Consider the following 26,026-nt stretch of genomic DNA (forward strand, 5'->3'; position numbering starts at 1 on the left):
CAACCTTATGTCACCGAACTCACCATTGTTATTCGACAGCAAATAATGACTCAACAAGAAAAATACAAGAGCTCGAATGTTCAATTTCTGTTTGGTCATATTTTACTAGGCCTAAAGTGATGTTTTACAAGCTTTGCCAAATCAACCTCATTACCTACAACAATCGCAGCGAGCATGTTAGCATCTAGTCCTAGGAAAGCCCCTATGGTTGTTTTACCCTCTTCAATGGTGCCAAGGGTGGCAGGAGTAGCATTAGTAGGATAACTGTTAGGGGGGAAAATACCCTCTTGGTGACGTGGGCATGCGTGGAAAGAATTGTGTGCGTGGATGCCAACAAGGCGTGAGGTGGCACTATTCGAACGGTCTTCCCAACTGCTGGGCTCAAAACGGACGTTACAACCGTTGATGAAGCCGGACTTCATTACGGATTTATTATCTAATTATGGGCAATTATTCCATAAACGTTACACTCGTGTTGTAAATGCCTATAAAATGGCTTAGTCATATTTGTTTTAGATACGCAATTCTCAAGCAATAAACTTACAATTACCTTATGCTTTTACAACTTGTTCTCACCATATTCAGTTATCTAGCTCGATCGATTGTTAGCACCATCATCAAGACAAGTTCGTCCCTAAGTCGAATTTGTCCAAAACAATTTGGCGCCCACCGTGGGGCTGACAATCAAAAGCAGCTCGATAATACCATTCCAATCACCATGGCCGGAAATGCTAGCTCATCCAACGACATCACTCGTCCCTTCGAAGCCATGGAGCATCGCATTAGCATCCTCCAAAGGGAAAACGAAGCACTGCAATCCCAAGTCAGGTCTACCGCCTCCATCGCCGCCGGATCCAGGTTCCAATACCGACGCGACACCTTCGGGCTTAGCCGCCGCTTGGATCTTGATGCTGCCCCGGATCACCCCCTCCATGTACCCTTTGGCGAACCTGGAGGTCCTGTTCTCCAGCAGATCCGCGAATTCGATCCACTACCAAATCATCCCCGCTCTAACCCGAGTTGGCTTCCCCCACCTCCAACTCAACCATTTCCCGCAGGAACATCGACGACAACCGTCACCACGACGGCTGCTCGGGTCATCCTATCTCAGGCCGGCACGGCGACACCCGCCGTGATGTCAATCCCTACCTCCGCTCCAGCATCCCGAACGTTACCTCCCCCAATGGTGACCATGTCAATGCCTCTACCCGTTTCACTCCCAACACAAGGATTGGCGCCGGTAGCTCAGATGCAACGGGACCAGATCCTCTCTCAGCAAGTCGTCCAACTTGTTGTCAACGTAGTCGCTTCGGCACCAGGAGCACCCCCCTAGTTGATGACAGCTCCTCCAGCCAGCCAGGCGCCACAAGCAGCATTTCCAAGCGCACTAATGCGACCTGACTCTTCTCAAAACTATTCTCCATACACTCCTTTTAACAGGTCAGTCGCTCCGGTTAGTCACGGCTTTATAACGCCTTTCCCTTATGTTGCAGGTACCCACGCGACTCAAGGAACGCCCCAATATATGCAACAAGTGGTACCGCAGTTCATTCCCCACCAACCTCATGGCGTATACCCCCAAAATACCTATTATCAGCATCTCCACGCCAGTCTTCCCGAAACCTTCAGCCCACTCGTCCCGGTGCTCAACAGCATCTGCGAGAACACCAATTACCAACTCCAACAAATTAGGACCATGATAAACAAAATCCCAGGAGTACCAACACCAATCAAAGAAGCCAGCCTAGACAGTTATGCCGACTCGCCGTATGCTGATCCCATTGATGCAATAGACATCCCTAAACGGTTCAGTCCACCCAATATGCCTATGTATGACGGGACGTCCAATCCAAGAGAACATATCCTGACCTATAAACAACGGATGATGACCATTCCAGTTCCCAAACAAATGAGAGAAGCCAGCCTCTGCAAAGGGTTCGGTTCGACGCTAGTTGGGCCCGCCTTGAAGTGGTTAACCAGCCTACCAAATGGATGCATCACCTCTTTTGCTCATCTCGACAATATGTTCAATCAAAAATTCGCCAGCAGCAGGTGCCTAGAGAAGCAAACAAGTGACTTGTACCGAGTAATTCAACGCCCTGACAAACCTCTGAAGGACTACATAGCCCGTTTCATTAGGGAGAAGGTGACCGTCCCTGAATGTGATGTCCCAACAGCTATCGAAGCATTCAAACAAGGGTTATATGGCGAAACCGACCTCTAGAGGGATCTAATCAAATACCCCTGCAAGACGTTCGAAGATGCTCAAGCTAAAGCAATGGCCCAAGTGATGTTGGAAGAAACTCTTCATTCTCGGAAAGGGGGCAACGACTACTCGAAGACGGAAAGACGATTGCCCTACCCCAAGAGAAGCAACGATCGTCCTGCTCCTTATTCCCGACCTCAACACGTAGCGGTGGTGGAAGATGATGACGACTCCGACTGGAAGAACAGCCCGGATCTACCTCCAAAAATTAACGAATATTCTTTTTGTGTTGACACTGTAGGTCTAATGAACCATCTTTCAAAGATGGGGAAAGCAGTGCAATGGCCGCCGAAGTCTAGCAAACCCGAGTCGAAGAAGGATCCCTCAAAATGGTGCGACTTCCATGCTGACATCGGCCACACAACCAACGATTGCGTCGTATTGAGGAGAGAAGTGGCTTATCTGTTACAGAACGGACATCTAAAGGACGTCATGTCAGACAAAGCTCGTGGAGTCGTCAACAAAGACAATTCTAACTCTCCATCTAGACCTCCTCCACCTCCTCCTCATACTAAAACTGTGAATTTTATTGCTGGAGGTTCTGACATTTGCGGTTTAACTTATTCTGCAGCGAAGAGGCACGCTCGAGAGAACGAGATAGATAGACCGGCCCGAGCCGTAGCCGCCAAGTATCTAACCCCTATATCCTTTGATGAATCTGATGCAGGGGACATCTCGGATAAACATCACGATGGCCTAGTGATCTCCATTCCTGTTGGGAATTGCATGATCAAACGCGTCCTTGTCGACAACGGCAGCTCAACTAATGTGATGATGCTTGAAGCCCTCAAAGAGATGGGGCTTAACCCGGATACGGACGTCATTGAAAAATCCACCGTGTTGATAGGGTTCAGCGGCGAAGCAAAGACTACCTTCGGAGAAGTCACCCTACCTGTTTACGCTCAAGGAATCAACCAAAAGGTAAAATTTTGTGTTATTGATTGCCCTTCATCTTACAACATTATCTTGGGCAGGCCATGGATCCACGACATGAAGGCCATCCCTTCGACGTATCATCAAACCATCAAGTTCCCAACTCGATGGGGAGTTCAGGAAATCAAGGGAGATCAACAAGAGTCCAAAGAGTGCTACAAAGCGACCCTGAAGCCTTCGGCCACTAACAAATCCTCTTTATAGCAATTACAGTCCAGTTCCGAACCGGTAAGCTACAACGAGCCTACGTCCGAACAGCTCGATGAGGTCATCCTGGATCCCGCAAAGCCAGACCAGGTTGTTTTTATTGGATGCGATGTTCCTGACGACATCAGGTCGGAACTTGTCGCATTTCTCAAGGCCAACGCAGATTGTTTCGCATGGTCCCATGAAGATATGCCCGGTATCAGCCCAGACGTCATCACTCACAAACTCAGTGTCGACCCCAATCATAAGCCCGTCAAGCAGAAGCGACGAAAGTTCGCTCCAGAACGCAACCAAATTATCAATGATGAAGTTCAGCAACTGCTCGATACAGGAAAGATCAGGGAAGTGAAGTATCCGGACTGGCTAGCCAATGTCGTCGTAGTAAGAAAGAAGAATGGGAAGTGGCGAGTCTGCATAGATTTCACCGACATCAACAAAGCATGCCCCAAAGATTCTTTTCCTCTACCCCACATCGACGCCATGATTGATGCTACTGTAGGACATGAGATGCTCTCATTCATGGACGCGTTCAGTGGATACAACCAAATTTTGATGCACCCAGAAGATCAAGAGAAAACCGCCTTCATCACGGAGCGGGGCACTTATTGTTACAAGGTCATGCCGTTCGGCTTAAGGAATGCCGGCGCCACCTACCAACGCTTAGTCAACAAAATGTTCAGAAACCAACTAGGCGACACAATGGAAGTATACATCGACGACATGCTCGTAAAATCCAAGAAAGCCTCGGATCATATCACACATCTCCGACAAGCTTTCGACGTTTTGAGAGAATACATCATGAAGCTCAACCCCACCAAGTGCTCATTTGGAGTCTCTTCTGGAAAGTTCTTAGGCTACATGGTTACAAAAAGAGGGATCGAAGCAAGCCCTGATCAGATCCATGCAATCATCAACCTACAATCACCTCGTAACCAGAAAGACGTGCAAAAGTTAGCAGGCAGAGTGGCCGCCCTCAACCGCTTCATCTCCAGGTCGTCCGACAAATGCAAATTGTTCTACGATATTCTCAGGAAGAATGAGAAGTTCAGCTGGACCGACCGCCACGAAGCCGCTTTACAGCAACTCAAGCGATACCTGTCGAACCCTCCTCTGCTATCCAAACCAAAAGACAATGAAGAATTACAGGTCTACCTTGCGGTCACGGAGTCGACCATCAGTACAGTATTAGTACGAGAGGAGGACGGGAAACATCTACCTGTTTATTACATCAGTAAGTCTCTACTTAGCGCCGAAACAAGGTACTCTCATCTCGAAAACTTGTCCTTGCACTAGTTGTTGCTTCCGTTAAATTACGTCCTTATTTTGAATGTCATCCTGTCATTGTTAGAACTAACTATCCCATGAAGTCAATCATGAGGAAACCCGAGTTATCTGGCAGGATGTCCAAATGGGCGATTCAATTAGGTTGTTACGACATCAGGTATGAACCTCGCACAGCCATCAAATCGCAAGCTCTAGCAGATTTTGTGGCCGACTTCAGCCCGAGCCTCCAACTCGAAGTCGATCGTGAAGTAAACATACTAACCGACACTGGATCCTCCTCAACATGGACCCTACACACCGACGACTCCTCAAATATACGGGGAACAGGCCTCGGCATCGTGCTGAAGTCACCACAAGGGGACACCATAGTGCAGTATGTCTGTTGCGAGTTCAAAACTACCAACAACGAGGCAGAATATGAAGCTTTGATCATAGGATTATCACTAGCGCTCGACATGAACATCCGCCGACTTGAGGTACGCTGTGACTCTTTGTTAATTATCAGTCAGATTAATGGTTTGTATGCAGCAAAGGATTCGAAGAAGCAGGCTTACTTGGAAATAGCAAAAAGGCTCGTGAACAAGTTTGACTCATGCACTTTGCAACAAGTACCAAGAGATCAAAACACCCAGGCCGACGCCTTAGCCAATCTCGGCTCCAACATCAAACCTAAACTCACCTCCATCCCCGTAGTCCACTTAATGTATCCAGCCATCACCAAAGATAACCTGCCCATCACCGAACAGCCCCAACCCACTCAAACGCCCTAAACAACCCATACATACACTGGCTCAAACACAATACCATCCCACCTGGAGTTACCCACGAAAGGTCCTTCCGCATGAAAGCCTCCAGATTCATCCTCATCCACGGAGTATTGTTCAGAAAATTAGTTGCAGGACCGTACCCGAGGTGCCTAGATCATGACGAGATCGAGTCGACACTGCGCAACATACATGATGGCGAGTGTGGAAACCACGCCGGAGGAAGAAGCTTAGCCCACAAAACCCTTACCATGGGATATTTCTGGCCCACCATGAAGAAGGACGCAATCACCTTTGCTAAGAAGTGCGACTCCTGCCAGCGGTTCGCATCCATCTCTCACCAACCTTGTGAAGTACTCCACCCCATCTTGTCCCCTTGGCCCTTCATGAAATGGGGGATGGACATAGTGGGACCATTACCACAAGCGTCAGGGCAGCGCGTCTTCATGCTGGCAATGACTGACTACTTCTCCAAATGGATCGAAGCAAAAGCTTTCAAGCGAGTTCGAGATACTGAAGTCATCTCGTTCATCAAATGCAACATCCTCAGTCGGTTCGGTATCCCTTCCGAGATCATCTGCGACAATGGTTCTCAGTTTATCAGTAACAAAACCAGGGAATTCTGCAGCAGATATAACATCACCCTACACACTTCAACACCGAGATATCCTCAAGCAAACGGCCAAGCCGAATCCAGTAACAAAATCATCATCAACAACCTCAAGAAACGTCTCGACGACGCCAAAGGAAGACGGGCATACGAGTTACCTATGATCCTCTGGGCCGACAGGACGACACCCAAGACGGCGACCAATCACACTCCTTTCTCCTTAGTCTTCGGTTGCGAAGCAGTCATTCCTCCCGAAGTCGAGCTCCCCACAGCAAGAAGTAACTTCATGACTCCAGGAATGAACGACTCAGTCTTGGCTTACGACATCGATACCCCTGACGAACTCAGAGAAGCAGCATTGGTTAGGATGGCATCCTACCAGCAAACAGTAGCAAACAGCTACAATAAGAATGTAAGGGTTCGAGTATTTCAACAGGGAGATTGGGTTCTACGCAAGGTCTTCCCAAACAAAAAGGATCCTCGACACGGTAAGCTGGCCCCGGCATGGGAAGGTCCCTACCGGATCGTAAGACGAACAGGTCATGGAGAGTACGAGTTGGTTGACAAAGATGACACACCCGTCCCAAGAAGTTGGAATGCAACACACCTAAAACTGTACCACTTCTGAACACTCGAATGTTTTTTGCTTTCTAGTTTCTTTTTAAATGCAACAGGTACTCTAGCAGTCGTCACCATTATGTCGGCATCCCCGAGATAGGGTGCACACGGCATATTGTGAAGTCAAGAACATCTCGGGCTGTATGCACTTACAACATCATGACGACATCATAAGTATACACTTGGGAGGAACAACAAACATAAGGATTCGACTCGACCTCGTCCAGTATTTTTCCTTGAACTCTCTCTTTCTCTTTTTCTCCTTGTCGTAATTTCCTTTCATTTTCATGTCGCTCCATACTGACTTAAGCATCGGAGGGCCGTTGGCTCCACCAACGGCCAATCCTCACGCTCTGCTATGTTGACAGTATGATGCCCACATGGTAAAAGTACAACAAGGAGAAAACAGATGAAGCGAAAATGTGCAGTACAGCATACAGGAGAACATAATTGAAATTGTGTACGCGTGTTCAGAGACACAAAGTGATGAGAAATAAACGTTTGTTTTATTCAAACATGATTGTATACATTACATGTTACGAAGCTTACATTTATAATTTACATCTTACGAGTTGGACCATACAAAATGCCTGGAAAACAATTGTACAAATTACAAAACACAATTTAGGCCATTACAAAAACGCCTGGTACACTACAATGTACAATACACATACAATGGAATACAGATCTACATTTTTTGTCTACAGTATACATCTCGCAGCATCTCGCCGACAGGCTGGAGGCGTCGCCAAAGTCAAACTCAAGGTACGTACATAACCTGCAAAACCAAAACACCAATAAAAAATACACATTTTTTCCAAACACAAACAAGCAAACACAAGATTGGAAACCCACACAAATATTTACATGACTTGTCCCCTTGGACAAGCCCCAAAAGCATCCAAAAGACTGCCCCCTTCAAGGCGAAACACAGCCACAAAATATCTTTTCGACCTTCCCAAAGGCCGAGCACACAACACATTGTTTAAAAACAAAAGAAACCATTGTTTGACAAACACAACATTCAAATAATTAATTTTTTAAGGAGGGGGGACAGAACTACTCCTGATGGTCTGCTGGGCCTGCATTCTCCCCTTGTTCTCCATCGCCTGGTGCCGCCACCGTCTCGACATCGGGGCTGGTTGCAGTTGCACCCTCCTCGACGTCCTCTTCATCGCTAACGACACCAGGGGGGATATAGTCCTCGGAGAATGCAGTGTTAAACTGACCAATGTCCTCGTCAGGAGTCCAGTTCACATGTTTGCCCGCCTTGAACTCCTCCATCATCTCGGCCTTCATTTTCCAAGTGTAGTAACCAGCACACTCGTAAATCCTCGCCTTGACTTTGGAGAGAGACGTCTTCAGCTCGTCAACTTGGACAACCAGCGTCTCCTTCTCAGCATTTAGCTGCGCGACCTCAGCAGCCCCCTTCTCTTGACTCACATGCAGCGCCTCAGCCCTTGCCGTCGCCTCCTTGGCCACATCGCCAAGACGACCAGCCTCCTGCTTTGCCTTCTTCATGTCGTTTTTCAATTTTACTATTTGATCTTCTAACATTATGACATGATGACGTGTGGCTAAAGCTGATTGCAGGGACTGTTTGAACGGGAAAAGAAAAGAAAAAATTTCAAGAGTCACTACACTGACGAGACGAAGATGGCATGCAGGGAACGAAATTACAATAAAACAACAAAGGGAGCAGAGACATACCCTCCAGGCATCCGAGACGCTCTCAACAGTTGCAGCAACTGGGGACAGGGTCTCTTGACGCTCCCGGCTTGACGGCATCCACAGACGATCAACCTCGGGCCAGAGCTGAACCCTTGGCGCGTCTGTCGACCCATAGTCGTCGGGGAACTCCATTGAAAACTTCCTCTTCCGAGGCGGAGGTGGCAGTTTCTTCTCAGCAGGCATGAGCAAGCTGGTCTCCCCTGTCACCGTGGTGTCCGTTAAAGTCTTTGGCGGCTTCGGAGGTGACAACATGGTGATGGGTTTGGCTCGGGACATATTACCTAGCGACTCAAGCCGCTTCTTCAGCAGTGCATCCGCAGAGGGGGCCTTACCAGAGCGAGTCGAGGGGCCAGTTCCTGTTAAACAGTATTTATTGACGACATAGTCTCGTCACAACAATTTTAATTTGAAAAAGGGCAACGAACCCGAAGTTGTAAACTAATCCTAACCCATGTTTACCTGTTGATATCGACATGCTCACAGGTTCAGAGATCTCTTCTTCTTGAGGCTCTTCGCGCTCGAACTTGATGCCGATAAAGGCTCTGTCGTTTAGAGGAATTCTCAGCAGCACATCGGTCTTTTCTATGGCTTCAGCACCGACACCAACTGTGCCAAAGGATGCACCTACAAAAACAAAAAAGTGAGACAAATTCAAATCAACGAGCCCAAAAACACCAAAAAACAAACAAATACCTCTAGCCATCCACTCCCCCGTCAAAAAGTCGGAGTCGGACCCTAAACTAGCCAACTCCACAAAAAAAGAACCGACCCATCCACCCGCGGTCGTTCGACTTATCCGCACCAAGAAGGGCCTCCCTGTCATCCTTGACATGCAGCAAGTACCTACCAGCCCCATAATTCTGGACCTTGTAGGTGTACACAAGGTCCTCAACCCGGAACTCCATGTCCAGTTGGCCCGCCAAATGGTCAACCAGGTGCATTACCCTCCAGACCTGTGGCATCAGTTGCGCCGGCGGCACCGCCAGCGCCCTCAGAACTCCTCTCACCAGAGGCGAGAAAGGATAAGTATGTCCAATTTTGAAGGGGTACTCGTAGAAGCACACCCAACCGTCCGACACCCAGTCGGCCCGTTCATCGGGCTGCGGCAACCGAATTACCGCCGACGGAGGAAAGCCACACTCCTCCCTGAGTGCCTCCACATCCTGCTTTCCCCAAGTGGCCGGCCGAGCATTCTTCTTGTCCAGTATATGGGTAGGGGTGAAAATTGGGCCCTCAACCAGATCGCACTCTACCACCACCTTCTTGTTCTTCGCGCAAGTGGATTTCATTCCATTCGCTGCGACATGAGGAAAATCGGAGAAGAAGAGGAAAAGTAAAGAAGAAGAAGAATTGAGCAGTTACCTGAGGAAAGGAGAGAGAAAGGGCGCCGATCGTTTTTTCTGGGAAAGAGAGGAGAGAGATTGCAGAAGTGATTTCGGATGGTTGAAAGTGCAGCCTTATCAGGTGGACGGCTGGTTTCTCCAAGGCAAAGATCATCATGACTGTAACGCCGTCAGCGTTGGGGAGGTTAAGAGGCGGTTTCCCTTTTCCTATTTCGTGAAACCCATTTTTCCTTTTTGAACTTCCCGGAATAAAATTCAAAATGGGTTTGGGAACAATTGTTAGGGGGGGAAAATACCCTCTTGGTGACGTGGGCATGCGTGGCAAGAATTGTGTGCGTGGATGCCAACAAGGCGTGAGGTGGCACTATTCGAACGGTCTTCCCAACTATTGGGCTCAAAACGGACGTTACAACCGTTGATGAAGCCGGACTTCATTACGGATTTATTATCTAATTATGGGCAATTATTCCATAAACGTTACACTCATGTTGTAAATGCCTATAAAATGGCTTAGTCATGTTTGTTTTAGATACGCAATTCTCAAGCAAAAAACTTACAATTACCTTATGCTTTTACAACTTGTTCTCACCATATTCAATTATCTAGCTCGATCGATTGTTAGCACCATAATCAAGACAAGTTCGTCCCTAAGTCGAATTTGTCCAAAACAATAACCAAGGATCGCAACAAATTCATCTGGCAAAGGACATATTTCATTGCCCCGAAAAAACAAAAACATGGTGATCGAAATCCCAAAAGCACAGGGCTGCATACAGAAAGTTATAATCAATATTAATTTGTTGTAAGCCTAAAAGTGCCTCTAAGTGGTATTCTTTCAACAAAGCCTTTTCTGTAGGAGTAAGGGCTCTTAGCCAAAGCCTCACAGCTCGTTGGAGGGAGAAGGGAGGAATCGACATGACAAAAGCAAGGAGGAATTAAAGCTAAGCAACTACAAGAGAGAAGAAGATTGAGAGTGATGGAAAAGAGGGACGTATCTAACCCCTATATATAGCTGAAGACATCAAGTGACATCCTGATCCCATTCGGAAACGCGCTGAAAAATCCGAAAACCAAAATCGCCAGGAAAAGACTTTCAGCGCCCACGGCTGCGCGCCGAAATGATTAACGCCTAGCCTTGGGCGCTGAAAGTGCAGCCGAAGGCCCGGATCTCACAAAACGCGGAACAGGAAAGGACTTAAAACCGTGTTGGTAGACACAAGGCCCTATTGCAATCAAGATCAAGCCCAAAAGCACCTTTAGCACCCAAATAGTGAAAATAACTGTTAAAACTTGGTCGAAACTTAGACTCGTCTCAAGGAATATATGTGTACACTTTCCAAAACAAATATGAGCAAAATAAATATCAAGGTCATTCTTCGAAACACCAAAAAAATATTGTTAAGTCGTTGGTTTCTCAAAATGAAAAATGTTTGTTTGTCAAAAGATTAATCCGGGCCAAGCTAAACCGGATATTATTGGAAAATAAACTTTGTCGCCCGGAAACTGAAGTCGCACTCCACGACTTCGTCAAAATAGCATACCACTATAAAGGTCACTCGCACATACGAGCACGACCCCAAACATGATTAAAGGACGTTATAAAATACATACCTCTCTGTAGACACCTACTTTTGTCCCCATTCCCGAAAGGGAAGGTTCGATGATGAGAACGTAAATCTCCACTTGACAACGCATCTCCTATAAAATAACGAATCTCAATTCCCCTTTTCATTTCACCCGAAACCTGCTATTTATAGAAACCTGCTCTTTATGGAAACATGCTAAAAATAGTAACTCCCGTAATGGGTAGTTGTTAAAAGTGGCAAGTCATAAAATATAGAAACCTGTCAGAATTAGGTGTTGCACTCCAACATAAATCCTAAATGAGATAGAAATTGCGAGAGAATCCTATTCCTAATACGATTCGAAAATAAGAGTTACGTATTAATTAAAATCCTAACGAGCCTAGAGTCCGTAACGGGCCCAGACGCATCCCGTCATAAAATTAATACGCACTAAAAGACTCGATTAAGTCTCATACACTCCGGATTCTAAAAGTCCAAATCTGACAAAGAAACGGCCTAAACATCAATTTCAACGCCCAGCCCTGGGCGCTGAAATTGCCTGGATCCTATTTTCAACGCCCAGAGCTGGGCGCCGAAATCTTTGACGCCCAGCCCTGGGCGCTGAAAATACCTGGGACATGTTCTTTCCTAATTCCTCGTGGATTAGAGTTCTACAATTCTATCTTTCCACGAACTCTTTTCTATAAATAGGGCCCTAAGTATTGACTCCAACCCCTAAGCCTAAGCCTCACGCTGCGAAACTGATCACGCGTTCTGTCGCAATCGATCCATAAATCGAACAGAACGTATCCTGGCCCGTACCTTGAGATTAGTTAAATGAAAGGAGAAATAGCAAAGTCAAAGTGGTTAGTTTTCTGAGAACCGTGACGCACCTCTCAAGGGTGCGTCGTAATGTGTCCCTTTTCCATGATTTAATTGCTTTCCTCGCCCTTTTATGAACTGTTAAACTAATTGAATCTGATTGTTCTATCACGCCTAATAAAGATAATATTTTTGGGAAATTGGATTATCATGCTAGGTCCCTTAATACAATCTAAATCAGATAATTGCGCTCGATCTAGTATTATATGTTGCATATTGTTAAAATACACTCAGATTAGTTTAATAGTTAACGCATGTCCCTTCAATTATTTATGCTGAGCTAGTAAGGATATCCTGCCTCTGGAGTTATCAAAGAGCGAGTACTCCTCTCGGTAGTTACAGTCCCCCGAACCCTCAATCTCTACCTTGCGGGTGTGTGTTGAGAGATCCCCACACCAGGAATCACAAGGGAACCTACGGCCGTCGTGGTCAAACATAATTGCACTCCCTTTATGTCACGATAACCGGGTTTTGTCAGTTTTTCTCATTGTCGTTAAAAACTGAATGGCGACTCCTATATTACTTGTCAATTGGGTGTAAACTCACAGGAAATCCAATTACACTTGATTTGACAAAAAGAAACGTCACACCCACGAGGGACAAGGTCACGCATTAGCCTCGTGCTTTTTCGCCCCCCTCACAGTGGCGACTCCACTGGGGATAGTGAAGGAAATACTCGTGCTTGTAGGTAATCAAAATAGCCGAAGGGTGAAACGATCCTACCCCGCGTTTATTTCCCCATCAAGTTGGGACGACCTGAAAATCAGCATATTAATGTGAACGGACAGAACCGCATAACGAATCTTGGCTCCCTTGATGTTTCATCTCGGGAGTTGGGACTAAGGATACCCATCGCCAACCGGGGGGTGCATACGCTTCGAATGTTGTCCACTCGGCACTTTCGCTAGTAGTACACCCGTCCCAAACCCAATCGCTCGCCCATTAGGTGCCTCTCATTGGTGCATGCCCCCTTGGCTTACATCGTGATTGGCCTCTTGGGCGAAATTCGTCTGTTGAAGGCACTACCTCGACCGGGGCATGTGTTGGATCTGCGATAGAAGCGGTACCAAGCCAGGCGCAAAAACTACCCATAGAAGCCTATCATAAACTACATGACATGTTATTATTGCTTCATGATGTGATGTTAGTTATGTGTAGCGAAATATTTGATTGTGTGACAAACCATCCTAGAAAACCAACGACCTTAAAACATTGCCCAAACATTCAATTGGCCAAAGAGTTATACCAAAGTACGTGTTCCGCAAACCCGAACGATCGCCACAAAAATAACCGACGCTCGGGATGGCCTGTAACGAATCTCACAAACGCTGCACAACGCGTAAAGGATGTTATTAGGCAAGCACGCAAAATCAAAGTCGCATAAGCAAAAAGTAGACGTAAACAGAAAACGAGAACCAGCCAGGGACACACTTTTCGACGCCCCTGGCTGGGCGCCATAATTTCTGACTCCCTACGCTGGGCGCTGAAGTTGCTGCTTGGCCTTCTGGTCAGACAAAGCGGCCTCGGTGCCCGCGCAAAAGGAAAATACGTAGCAAAAAAAAACTTTTCGTAAAAAAAGGGTTGCTGCGAGGGCGTATGAAAAAGTGCTCGATTCTAAAAGCGACTAAAAAATAAAAATAAATAACTCTTTGTGTCGTTGTTAGGCCTCCTACGACGACAATGCTTGGCACCAAAACCGAGCATGCTAATTAAACCTTGAATGTCACATGAGCAAAGAATTCGATTAATAATAAAGTTTTCAAGGAAAATTAATGTTCGAATAAAAAATAAATAAATCCGAGTCTAGACTAGGCTATGCCGAAGTACAATCTAAATCCTAAGTCTTAGTTGTCTTATCCATAGAATCGGTCCTAATGCTTGGTGTCGTTCTGCAAGTTAAAAGGTTAAACCATATTGAGTCTCCCTTCCTAACATTTAAATCAATAAGCACCCATATGTAATTGTCATCCCTTGCTAAGAATCTACGGCCCCAATACTCTCTCTCACCAATAAAAAAAATATATCATAGTATTTGCAAAATGGAAACAGTCATTCCTCCATAGTCGCACAACTCCCAAAGTGAGCCTAAGGTGTCAATACCATTGGCAAAGAAAAAAATTAAGGGCCTCAAGGCCTATGATCACATTGGGTCACGACTATCACAGTCCTCTCGAGCCACTCGCTCCTTTAAACACTCCTAAGTACGGACTAAAAGATTTTCAATGAATGCAACATGACAAACCATGAAAATACCCGAATCGGCATGCCATGAGGCTACCATTGGGGTAAAGCAATACACACTAAGAGAGAAGCCGCACTAATGATTCTAGTCTTGCAAAAATAAAATTCGATCTCCCCAATTAACTACCTTGCCAACATTAAGCAAAATGGCGCATGACAAATGAACAACCCAAGGGTTAAAATCTAAAGTGTCAACCAACGAAAGTTATGGTCCACTTAGCCTAAGTCTGAGAGTTGCTTGGTCAAGTATTATAGGCTTACGCCACGTCATTATTTTGAGTCTAGGCCACCTCCTTGTATTCATACACGGGTTATAATCAGGAAGATTAATGAAAGTTCGAGTCTAAATCACAACTTCCAATTAAATCCCGAAAACTGTAAAAAATTATTTTCGATGTAATTCTTTCGTTAAATTTCAATAAGGTAAAAACAACATTTTGAATCTACGCTATTTGCACATTTTAAGAAACGACTAAATATGCTTGCAAAGTAAGACAATTTAAAGGTCCACCCTAGGCCTACTAAAGTTAAAGGTCCACCCTAGGCCTACTAAAATTAGAGGTCCACTATAGGCCTACCAAACGAGGCTCACTCAGTCTCACCTCGTGACTCAAAGACCATAACCATCTAAATTTTAGCCCAAATAAAAAAAAATTTGAAGGATTTATGTTGGGGAGAAATCCCAAGCAAAAAGAAAAAAGAGAAAGAGAAAAGGGAGAGCGAAAAGAGCGAGCCATGAAATACTTAGCCCGTACCTCACAAAGTGCAAAATTTACCCAAGTAAACAAAGGAAAAGAATTGAGTTAACCAATCCAAATCATGCCACAAAAACTACATAAGGTTCTACGATGTCTACCCTTTCCAATCCTTATGTTCTTAGACGCCTTCGCTCTAGGGCCCCTATTCAGCTCATTTAACCCATCCATGTTCTCATTGCCATGACCCAAGAAACCATTACCTCGACTCTTGTTCTTGAACTTGTTATCAACTGCAAACCACGTACGGCCATTGACACGTGCGTCATACCCATTATTTCCAAAACCTGCTCCTGCACCACCGTTAGCATAATGACCATATAACTTGTTTGGATATATCCTGTTGATATACCCTTGAGCCGTCCCCATGCTACTCATTGGCCTTGGTTGATGTAAACTCATGACACTAGCTTGAGGCTGCAAATTGTGAGTCCTAGCAGATATAATCCTCATGATTGACCAATACCCATACAAATGATCCTATCTCCTTCAACCCATCTTTCAAACCGTCTTGAGTCACGAATATAAAAAAGAAAAGACAAATGAAAAGTACAAAAAATAATAAATAATAAAAAAGAAAACTTTGCAAAGCGCCTTTAAAAGTTCGTCTAAAAAAGGAAAAGAAGCATTTAGCGCACCAAAAAAATCCGCCCAGAAGTCATTTTCAGCGCCCAGAGCTGGGCGCCGAAATCTTTAGCGCCCCATCCTGGGCGCTGAATCTCTCTGCTTGCTAAAATTTGTCCAGAAGTGCTCGTCATTTTATCCGCACATACACGGAACAATAACGAACACTTGGGGGGTACAACACGTATTCAGATATGCGTACCACCAAAAAATACATGTACTAAAAAAAAATATAAAATATAAAACAAATTTTTGGCTTACGGCAAGGCAGCAGATTAAAATAATAATAAACTTCACTTATTCTACCGTTTCAAATAATATGTTTCCACCTCAGAACGTACTTATTTAAAATCGGCATTCTAAGAAACCATTTTCTGGCTAAGAACTACGCAAGACCTGATTCCAAATTAAATCTATTTAAGGCGGATACGTAGGCAATCCATGATTCGGTCCAACCAATTTCCAAAAATATTAAAGCCTATAGAAAAACAAGAATAAAAAATAGAAGTCCCTTATTGAAATTTAATTACTTGCAACCCTAGTCGAAAGAAAAATTTAAGTCAAAGGAAGAATCCAAGTCATCAAGATGCCAAAACGAGCACACATCGAAAAATAATAAGGGCACGTACCCTTGCCAGAAGGAGAACTCACACTCCTAGGCACTTAGCCAAGACTCAAAAGATCGCTTTGCCTCAATTGAATGGGGGCTAGCGCAAGCGTCCATGACCTCTAAAGTACCCGACTTGACCCTCCTTAAAGCGAACTAACTCACTTAAAGACCTTCTTTCACCACTAGACACAGTCATAATCGCCAACAAGTAGCAAAGGCAGTAAGCTTGCAATAAGGAGGATTGTTCTACGGCATCGCCCCATCGTTCCTTCGAACTCAGGGCACCCGTTCATGATAATTCAAATGCTTGCGAATCCCCTTTGAAAAAAAATCAGACATTGTCAATAGGACTTGGCAGTTAACCAAGGCTCACCGTACTCAGACATATGACAAGGGCATCTAAAATCGAAATCTGAAAGCATTATTAATGGGAAGACATAACAGCAACTGGGGGCTAAAAATTGAAATGAAAGAGCTAGGGAAAGAACTAAGTATACCTTGACCTTTTGTGCAGACATACACCAAGTACATCTAAGTCAATTTGAAAACGGTTTATATTCCCGCAATTCTGGAAAAGATGGCCCTAAAAGCCTAAAAGCCTAAAAGCATATGCCAAATGGGCACAAGTAATATCTTGACACCTGCACCCTGGCTTCCAGCAAATCCTTAGACAACATTCCAAAAATCGTAACAGTATTTTGATTCACTCATATAATTCTGTACGAACCTTTCTATAAGTCAACTTACCTAGGACACCTCGGGTTGTACACAGTAGGACTCGGATTTTAAATAATTTTCAAATGATTTTCAAAGACTTCTTCGAACATAATAAAGTGTCATTGGTTTAATCTAAGTATGCGTTTATCTCGATGTTGCAAGTGAGTCAAAGATATTTCTAAATATGATTATGGGTAAAGAAAGACACCTAGCTTTTGGTCAAGGCACACTTCAACATGTGAATACCTTGACCATGGCAATGTCGCACAATACGACATTTACAAGAGAAGTAGCAGATCACTACTCGAACGTACCTCGCACTAAACGAGTCTAGTTCAAACTATTCATGATCCATGTCACCATGAATGCATAAAAACGTATGCAAGGCATTATAGCACCAAGCCAATCCCGTAGCTACAATTGGGGGCTTGAGAAAAACACTCTAAAATTGCTCGAAATGACGATTTTATCGCAAATTCTCGATGCTAATGCTATACACACATCATAGGGGCACAATCATAAGCTTTAATCGTGTAAAACGAACCTTAGAATGGCTACAACCCCTCCCAAATTCTAAGCACTACTTAGAGTATATAAAGTCACCCCACTAACAAAGGGTAACTGAAAATCGCGAGTCACCAAAACTCCGATCAAACTACTGCACCGAACGCTCGCCCTATAAGCGCCCGTTACACAGTCTACGTCGTTCCAAAGCAAAAGCGAAAGAAAAATCAGGGATAAGAACTGTCAAAATATACCCAGAAATCATTTTCAACGCCCAGAGCTGGGCGCCGATATCTTTAACGCCCCAGCCTGGGCGCTGATTCTTTCTGCTAGCCAAGTTTTGCCCAGATATAAAAATGAGAAAGAAACACTTATGAATCCTCGCATCGAACGAAGTAATAAAGCCGTGCACACCCACGCAGAAGGTGCTACACTTGTTCGAGTACCTGAACGAGGCGTGATGAAGTACTCCAATGCAAAAAATAATAATGATATCCCTACACCTGGAGAAATGTTCTAATACATGTTGTTAGGCCACACAAGCCTACGTCGCACCATAAGTTCAACCATCCCACGGTACAAGTCTAAAAAAAAAGAGTAAGGCATATTGCACTAATGCGGGCACGACCAAGAGTAAGAGGCAAAGACTACTTATCGCCTAAATTCAAAATGCAAGCCCCACGACTCCTACATTAAGGATTAAAGGTAACGAAATATTACCTACCACGGAAGGGATAGCTCGCACCTACACGAGCGGAACCCCAAGGCATCTTTCTCGAAAGAACCTACAAAAATCGTACGCCAAAAGGAAGCATCCCAACATGCATACTTGGGGGCTCCAAGCTACGAAACGACCATAGCAAAATAAAAAAATCCCGAAGCAAATGTTTGAACGATCGAAAGGGCACTATGCTTAAGCCCACTTCATAAATGGGCCTTAACTCTATCAGGCTTCTAAGAAAACTATTCAAAATCAGTCATTGCTCAAAAAAAAATGATTCAAGCAAACTGATTAATGGATCGCACACAACGGCCATTCTATGAACGCTCGTTCGCACATACATATCATCATTCTAAGTATCGAACATTCACGAACGCGTTCAAAAGGAAAAAATATATACAAGAGCGATCAAAATCTTACGCCTCAAGGTATGTTCCTCGGGCCACATAGACTCGCCCAGCTATTACAATAACTGTACACCTTAAAGAGCGACAGTTCCTTTAAATAATCGCCCCAAAGCGACAAACACCGTAGTCCACTAATCGGCTACGGCTTCTTGAGAAATCATCACGAGAAAGTCCTGCCTGGGACGCACTTTCAACGCCCAAGACCAGGCGCCAGATATCCCGACGCCCAGCCCTGGGCGCTGTAAATCAGCTCAACTCATTGGGATTTCTAACAAAATTCTACGTTCCAAAAAATAATAAAGAAAAAAACAAAAAACAAGAGAATACGTAGAATTTCCAAGTGAAATAAACAAACAAGAGGCCAACTGTGTCATCAAGAACCCTCGCCAAAAAATCATTTTCAGCGCCCAGCGCTGGGCGCCGAAATCTTTAACGACCAGGCATGGTCGCCGAAAATGATCCCAGACCCAAAAAAAAACAGCTCTGACTTCTATAGGGCCCTGCCATATTCATTCGACTTGAAAATTGCCGATTTCTTTACTGAAAGTCGCACCTCACGGCTTTGTTCACTAGTAGAAAAAACCCCTGTTGCAACCCCCTTGTTGCAGCGTACAAGTATTAATACGCTTCAACAACCAGTCGGTCAACGCGGGTCAAACCCTTTAAAGGGTTGTTGCAGCGTACAAATTAATTGCCCCCTGCAAAAGAGATTTTTGCAGCGTACATAGTAAAAGCCCCCTGCAATAGACCTTTTATTTTGCAGCGTACATGGTAAAAGCCCCCTGCAATAACATATTTGTAATTTTTTTCGCTGCAACTTTAACTCAGACCAAACATTTCTACCTCAAACCTCATGACCAATTTCGCAGCGAATATCCCACTCTCATTACTCCCTTCTTCTTCTCTCGGCTTACCCTGCGTCTCACCGGTGGTTCTCACCAGTGGTCGTCGCCGCGTGGTCTCGCCCGTCGCCGGTGGTACTCTAGCAAGAGTCTATTTAATTTCCTCACCTCTCACCGGTGGTTCCCTGCTCGAAAAACCCCCGCAAAAGGTATTCCCTGCTCGAAAAAACAACCGGCGAAGTGATTCCCTGCTCGGAAAACTAAGCTTCTTTGCTCGGCCGGTTCGCGAACCCTGTTCTCCTTCAATCCTCGCTGCGGCAAGTAACTTTCTCCCCTGTCCCTTTTTATTTTCGTTTTCAAAATTAGGGTTTGTTCATTTTTCATTTTTGCAGAGAAAGCCAAAGAAATTGTTGGCTGACAAGATTAGGAGAAAATACATACGTTTATCTCGGGTGGGTTATGATTTCTTTTGTTTTAAATGATGAAATTTTGCAAATTCTTGAATCTTGATCTTCGTATGTAATTTAAACAGAGATATATCAATTAATTTGATTTTCTTGATGAGAAAAATATTGTAATAATCCCTGATTAAGGAAATATAATTCTGTTCATGCTAGAAAAATTCACTCAAAGATAAATGTTGAACATCCGACTACCGTAAAAGTGATGTAAAATCGAATGTTTCTGGTGGTTTCATCTTGGTTAGTACCTCAAATCATGTTTTAGGCTCTTTCATTAGGCAAATGTGAAAAACTACTCCCTCCATTCTTGAATGTCAGTCCTTTTTTGAATCTAAAGCAATCCAATTTAAGTAATTTCATGTTTCATGTTTTAGGCCTTTTCATTAGCCAAATGTGACAAACTATATATTATTCTGATGAAATTAATATGCTTATTTTGAGGTGTTTTCTTACTTGGTTCATTTGGTGGAGTCACAGAGACTTCCTCCACCCTTTTGAAGGGCGCATATACCAGTAAAAAACCGTACTGTTATAATACTCGAGACAGATACTGGAGAACAATACGAAGCCAATTATCTGCCTCAATATCGTGGACTCAGTGGTGGGTGGAAAAGGTTTGCCATAGTTCTGAAATTGGAAGGAGATACTGTTGTTTTTCAACTAGTTGAACCTGCCAAATTTAAGGTAGTTTTTGATAAAACTTTGTTATCTTTAGTTTGCATTTATTTTCTTCTTGGTCCTGCACATTGAAGTGTTCTTTAATACTAGTATATGTTATTGTTCATGGACTGACTGATATAAGGATAAGGGTAAATGTTAGGATTCTGCTTTACTTCGGGGGAATTCAATTGATCAAGTTTATATTTTGAAATCAGCCATACTTTGATACGTTAAAACAAAAATTGATATGTTTCAGCTAGGCCAGGCTTACTATTATCTGTCATTTTTTATTCCTTGCAGAATTCTTAATGGTCATCTAATAGTTCTATTCCACTTTCAAGTAATTATATGAATACAAATGATTTCGTGCAGTGGGTTATAGATGTGGATGTTAGCATATTGTTGTTAAGGGGTAGACCGAAGCTTGAAAATAGTGGCCAAGCAATCCAACGCAACTTTTATTCTTAACTTTGAGTGAATATGCATTCCTAACTTAAGCGTAACTGACAACATCGAGGATTGTTGATTGAGCGAAAAGTCTTTTCAATTCCTATTTTTTATCCGTCCCAAACACATGTCTTAGCATAAACATCTGAACCACCTTTCAGCTAGCTGCACTTTGATTTAGCGTTTGAGGTATTGTCGTATTTATGCCTTTCCAAAGTTTCAGCTTTCATAATACTAGTCCCATAGTCTGGCTAGTATTATTATTTTCAGTTTTTAAAGGTCTTGTAGTGATCACTGATTCACTGCAAACTGGATATTGATTATTTATATACTGTATTAGATGAACTGCAGTTTCATGTTCGAGAGGGGTTCAAATCACTCTCTGATCAGTGGTTCCACACTTCCAACTCTCCTATGTAGTACTTATGCAATATATGCCGAGAAGCTACCTCTAGGATAGGTCTTTCTAGTAGTATGTTACAATGGTGTATTGGTGACCGGAATTATAAAATTATAATTGCTTCCACTAGAGCATTGATAGTCCTAGGAAACTACGTTGAGCAGCTTGGTATTGTGCGTACCGTAGAGACCCAGATGAATACAACGTTTCCTGGTATCTAGCAATCACTTTCTTTTTGGTTTAGATACTTGTGCTGCTGTCTCCTATATTCTCTGATAAATTGACGGGTTTTTTCCTTTGAGAGACTTGAGTTTTAGACCCTCATCCCCTGTAACTAAAAGCTGAAATGAGTCCAGTTTTGAGATTGAAAAATGCGCTTGACTATGTAAGAGATGCAGATGATTGAGCAAGTCTTTTTTGGAAAAAGTATAATTGGTGTTCAGTGTAAGTTAGAGAAGAACCAGAGTGATGGCCAGGGACTCAGTTACAAGCCAAGCCCAGAATTTGTCTTGCGGACTCTTGCCTTTATGGGTTTTGTTTGAGATGAGAGGAGGGTGGACATACTAATTTCAATCTATTTACGCACATCTAAGGCTCATGCCACAAACTTTTATGTTAAAAGGAATTTCATGGATAAAACCGTTCCACTGTTTTTTTTCCTGTTAAAGTTAAAAAAAATCAGACAACTGTTGATTTGATATTCCTCTGTACTCTAGTTCTGTTGTGATAAATTCACTTCTCCAACTCTTTGTTTGTGTAAATGTAGTCTGACATATCTTCCCGTGCCTCTACTTACTATGTGATCTATTCTATCTTCTTGTATCTGTCCACAGTCTACCTCTTCTAGAATCAAATCACTAAACTAGTTGAAGCTGAGGATAAAAGCTGCTAATGAAGCTGAGGCGGCTTGCCAACGGCGTCTCTCTGTTGCTGAGGCTGAAATAGCTGATTTAAGATCCAAATTGGATACTACTGAAAGGTTTGGACTTGGTTGAGTTTACTTCAGGCCTTGGTTATTTTGTGCTTTTGGATTCACTTTTAAATACTAGGAGCTAGGCAATTGTTTTATAGAGGTATGGTAGGCAAGCACTTTTCGTAAAGGTATTCCATTGTATGTTTATTTTGTTTGAAGAAAGGGTTTTGTATCAGTAAACTAAACTTGTATGCTCTTGCTGGGCAGGGAAAACTGACCCAGAAAACTACACCCCAGTCATAATGCCATCAGGGTCTCACCCCCCCCCCCCTCCCCGCCCACCCCACCCCCCCCCCACTCCCACACACACACACACACATGTAGATTTGGTCCAACTCATCATCCAATTCTTACTCGAACCACTTCTATTTGCTTTATTTGAGTCACTTCTTCCACAAAGCTTTTGATTTCCCAACATTGCATCATTAGTTGACAAGTGATCGTTGCGAGGATTAGAAGCTTCGATAGACATTGTGTACTTTATAGTAGTTTTTAACAATGTTAACTAGCTTGGGTATAGGTGATAGGTATCTGTATATGTTTTCTGTGGCTCATTAGTTTGGATTTATCACTAGTTAGGGTGGAGTTGTGGGAACATGACAATTCAAGAATTAAGTATTTATAAAGAGTTATAACAACCTGTAAGTCTGTAACTTATTTTGTTCAGAAAATAGGACCCAAATTTCAATCTTATAAACAGGTTTGCTGTCAAATGTTTTGTGAAGCTGTTGAGATCCACATATATGAATATCCCTTATACCTAAGAAGTGACAGGGAGAGAGGGATCACCCTCTTAATGGTTGTTTGAATAACATATTCGCTCCATGTATGTAGATCACCAAATGTATTAACTTCTATGCAGCATGGAAGGCAAGCATTCGTTTCTGTGCCTAGCACTTTTCCTGTGCCTGGAGAAGAACTGATGTTTTGATGATTGTAAGAGGGGCAAGGAGAAGCTTGTTTGTGATGCTGCTCAAGTACTGCTTTATTTCGGAGTTGAACAAATCATCTATGTTTCTAAAATGACGCACTGCTAAATAAAGGTTTTTCTTCTTAACTATACCACTTCAAAGCACTATTTGTAATAGCTATTAGGACATTGTTATTAGTTGCTTGAATGTTAAAGTGTGATATTTAATTTGAATTTAATCTAATGCTTAGTTGAAATTTCTGTTTTTGTAAAGGTCTACACTCCGAGGAATGCGCCTATACTAGTGAGGAAATTGATGTGGTTCGTGAGCAACGGGCTAAGTGTTTTACCCGCAAGTATTTACTATTGGCTTGAGCGCGCTTGATCGAGGTGGTTTAGTTGTTATAGAACAATCGTTTACATTAAAATGTATGCGTACATTGAAATTGGAACATATATTTGAATGTAGTACGTGCACTTTGGTTTTGGGATATATATATATATGTATACAAAACACCAGTTATTATTTTTTATATTTGTTGATCTACAGGTTGCGATATTTTATTTATTGTTGTTGACAGGTTCCTATATTTGGTGTAAGACACCCTAGGTATAGATAAATAAAACTAAAATTTTCCCGCCAAAAGCACAGCTTTGTTGCAGGGGGCATATACTTGTTCGCTGCAACAAGTGTGTAAAATTAGGCAAAAATCAAGACTTGTTGCAGCGTACAAAATGATGTACGCTGCAACAGACTGGTTTGTTGCAGCGGGCTTTTATTTGTACGCTGCAACAGACTGGTTTGTTGCAGCGGGCTTTTATTTGTACGCTGCAACAGACTGGTTTGTTGCAGCGTACAAATAAAAGCCCGCTGCAACAAACCAGTCTGTTGCAGCGTACATCATTTTGTACGCTGCAACAAGTCTTGATTTTTGCCTAATTTTACACACTTGTTGCAGCGTACATGCAAATGTACGCTGCAAAAAAGTACTTTTCGCAGCGTACATTGTACGCTGCAACAAGTGAATACTTGTTGCAGGCCCCCCAGTTGCAGCATACGATGTACGCTGCAACAGGGGTCTAAAAGCCCGCTGCAACAAGGGTTTTTTCTACTAGTGGTTAAGAGTAGCACACCACTACAAAGATCGCTCGCACTTACGAGCACAATCCCAAACACGATCAAGGACATTACAGGATGCGTATCCCCAAGGAACCTCTTTGACAAGAAATGACCGTCAAGCACGAATGCTTGGGGGCTCGAAAGAAAATATATATTTCAAAAGAAAGTATGCAAAGTTAAAACAATATTCCCGGACTACGCTATACACAGTCCCATGTTTGGATAATCTCAAAAGAAAAAAAAACGGATTTCGACCTCAGAATAAAGGTCGCCGTCGATACTTGTACATGGTCCTCTGATCAAAGACCGAGTAGTGGCAAAATTGAGCCGTAAAGACTAGCTCAAAACCATGAAAGATGATGACCATGAGACAATGGTCCGTCTAAGCACGTTGTCAACCCACATTCAGGTTGCAACTAAATCCGAGCATCCCTCGAAAGAAAATAAATTCTTCAAAAAACAAAAACAGGGTTCGCCCACCCTCAGCGGGCGGGGTCTGCGTCACTAGCCGCGCAGGTCCTCAGTTTTCGAAAAATAGAATCTGCAAAAAACAAATGAAACAGGCTCTCCATCTTCAGCCGGCGGGGTCTACGTCACAAACCACGTAGGTCCTTATTTTCAAAAAGCACAAACAAATTTCAAAATAGATTCGTCCACTTCTATCAGACGGGGTGTCCACCCTTAGCGGACAGGTTCGCCATCTTCAGCCGGCGGGGTCTACGTCACAAACCGCGTAGGTCCTTATTTTCAATTTCAAAAACAGATTCGTCCACTTTTATCGGACGGGGTGACCCCCCTTAGCGGACAGGCTCGCCATCTTTAGTTGGCGGGGTCTGCGCCACTAACCGCGCAGGTCCTCAGTTTTCGAAAAAGAATCTTCAAAAAAAATATATATGTTTACAAGCTCGCCATCTTTAGCCGGCGGGGTCTGCGTCACTAACCGCGCAGGTCCTTAATCACTGCAGCGATAACTTTTTCTGGTTTTCCGTTTTTTCCAAAAAAGAACGATGTGAGTAGCTTCCCTTTTTTCCAAAGATTGGTTTTCCGTTTTTTCCAAAAAAGAACGATGTGAGTAGCTTCCCCTTTTTCCAAAGATTGGTTTTCCGTTTTTCCAAAAAAAGAACGATGTGAGTAGCTCCCCTTTTTCCAAAGATTGGTTTTCTGTTTTTCCTAAAAAGAACGATGTGAGTAGCTTCCCTTTTTCCAAAGATTGGTTTTCCGTTTTTTCCAAAAAAGAACGATGTGAGTAGCTTTTGGTTTTCCGTTTTTCCAAAAAAGAACGATGTGAGTAGCTTTTGGTTTTTCGTTTTTCCAAAAAAGAACGATGTGAGTAGCTTTTGGTTTTCCGTTTTTCCAAAAAAAGAACGATGTGAGTAGCTTTTGGTTTTCCGTTTTTCCAAAAAAGGAACGATGAGAGTAGCTTTTGGTTTT

At 43.5% G+C, this 26,026-nt stretch overlaps 1 long non-coding RNA gene across 1 annotated transcript; it reads left to right on the top strand.

Annotated features, from left to right (window-relative positions):
- Window positions 1-19,486: 19,486 nt before the first annotated feature.
- LOC130464375 (uncharacterized) lies at window positions 19,487-23,580 on the top strand. Its single transcript, XR_008924763.1, has 4 exons — window positions 19,487-20,076; window positions 20,563-20,769; window positions 22,426-22,571; window positions 23,428-23,580. It is a non-coding gene; the product is annotated as an uncharacterized lncRNA (long non-coding RNA).
- Window positions 23,581-26,026: the final 2,446 nt, after the last annotated feature.

The sequence above is a fragment of the Spinacia oleracea genome, chromosome 6 (genome assembly GCF_020520425.1).
Source record: "Spinacia oleracea cultivar Varoflay chromosome 6, BTI_SOV_V1, whole genome shotgun sequence".
NCBI classification, from domain to species: domain Eukaryota; kingdom Viridiplantae; phylum Streptophyta; class Magnoliopsida; order Caryophyllales; family Amaranthaceae; genus Spinacia; species Spinacia oleracea.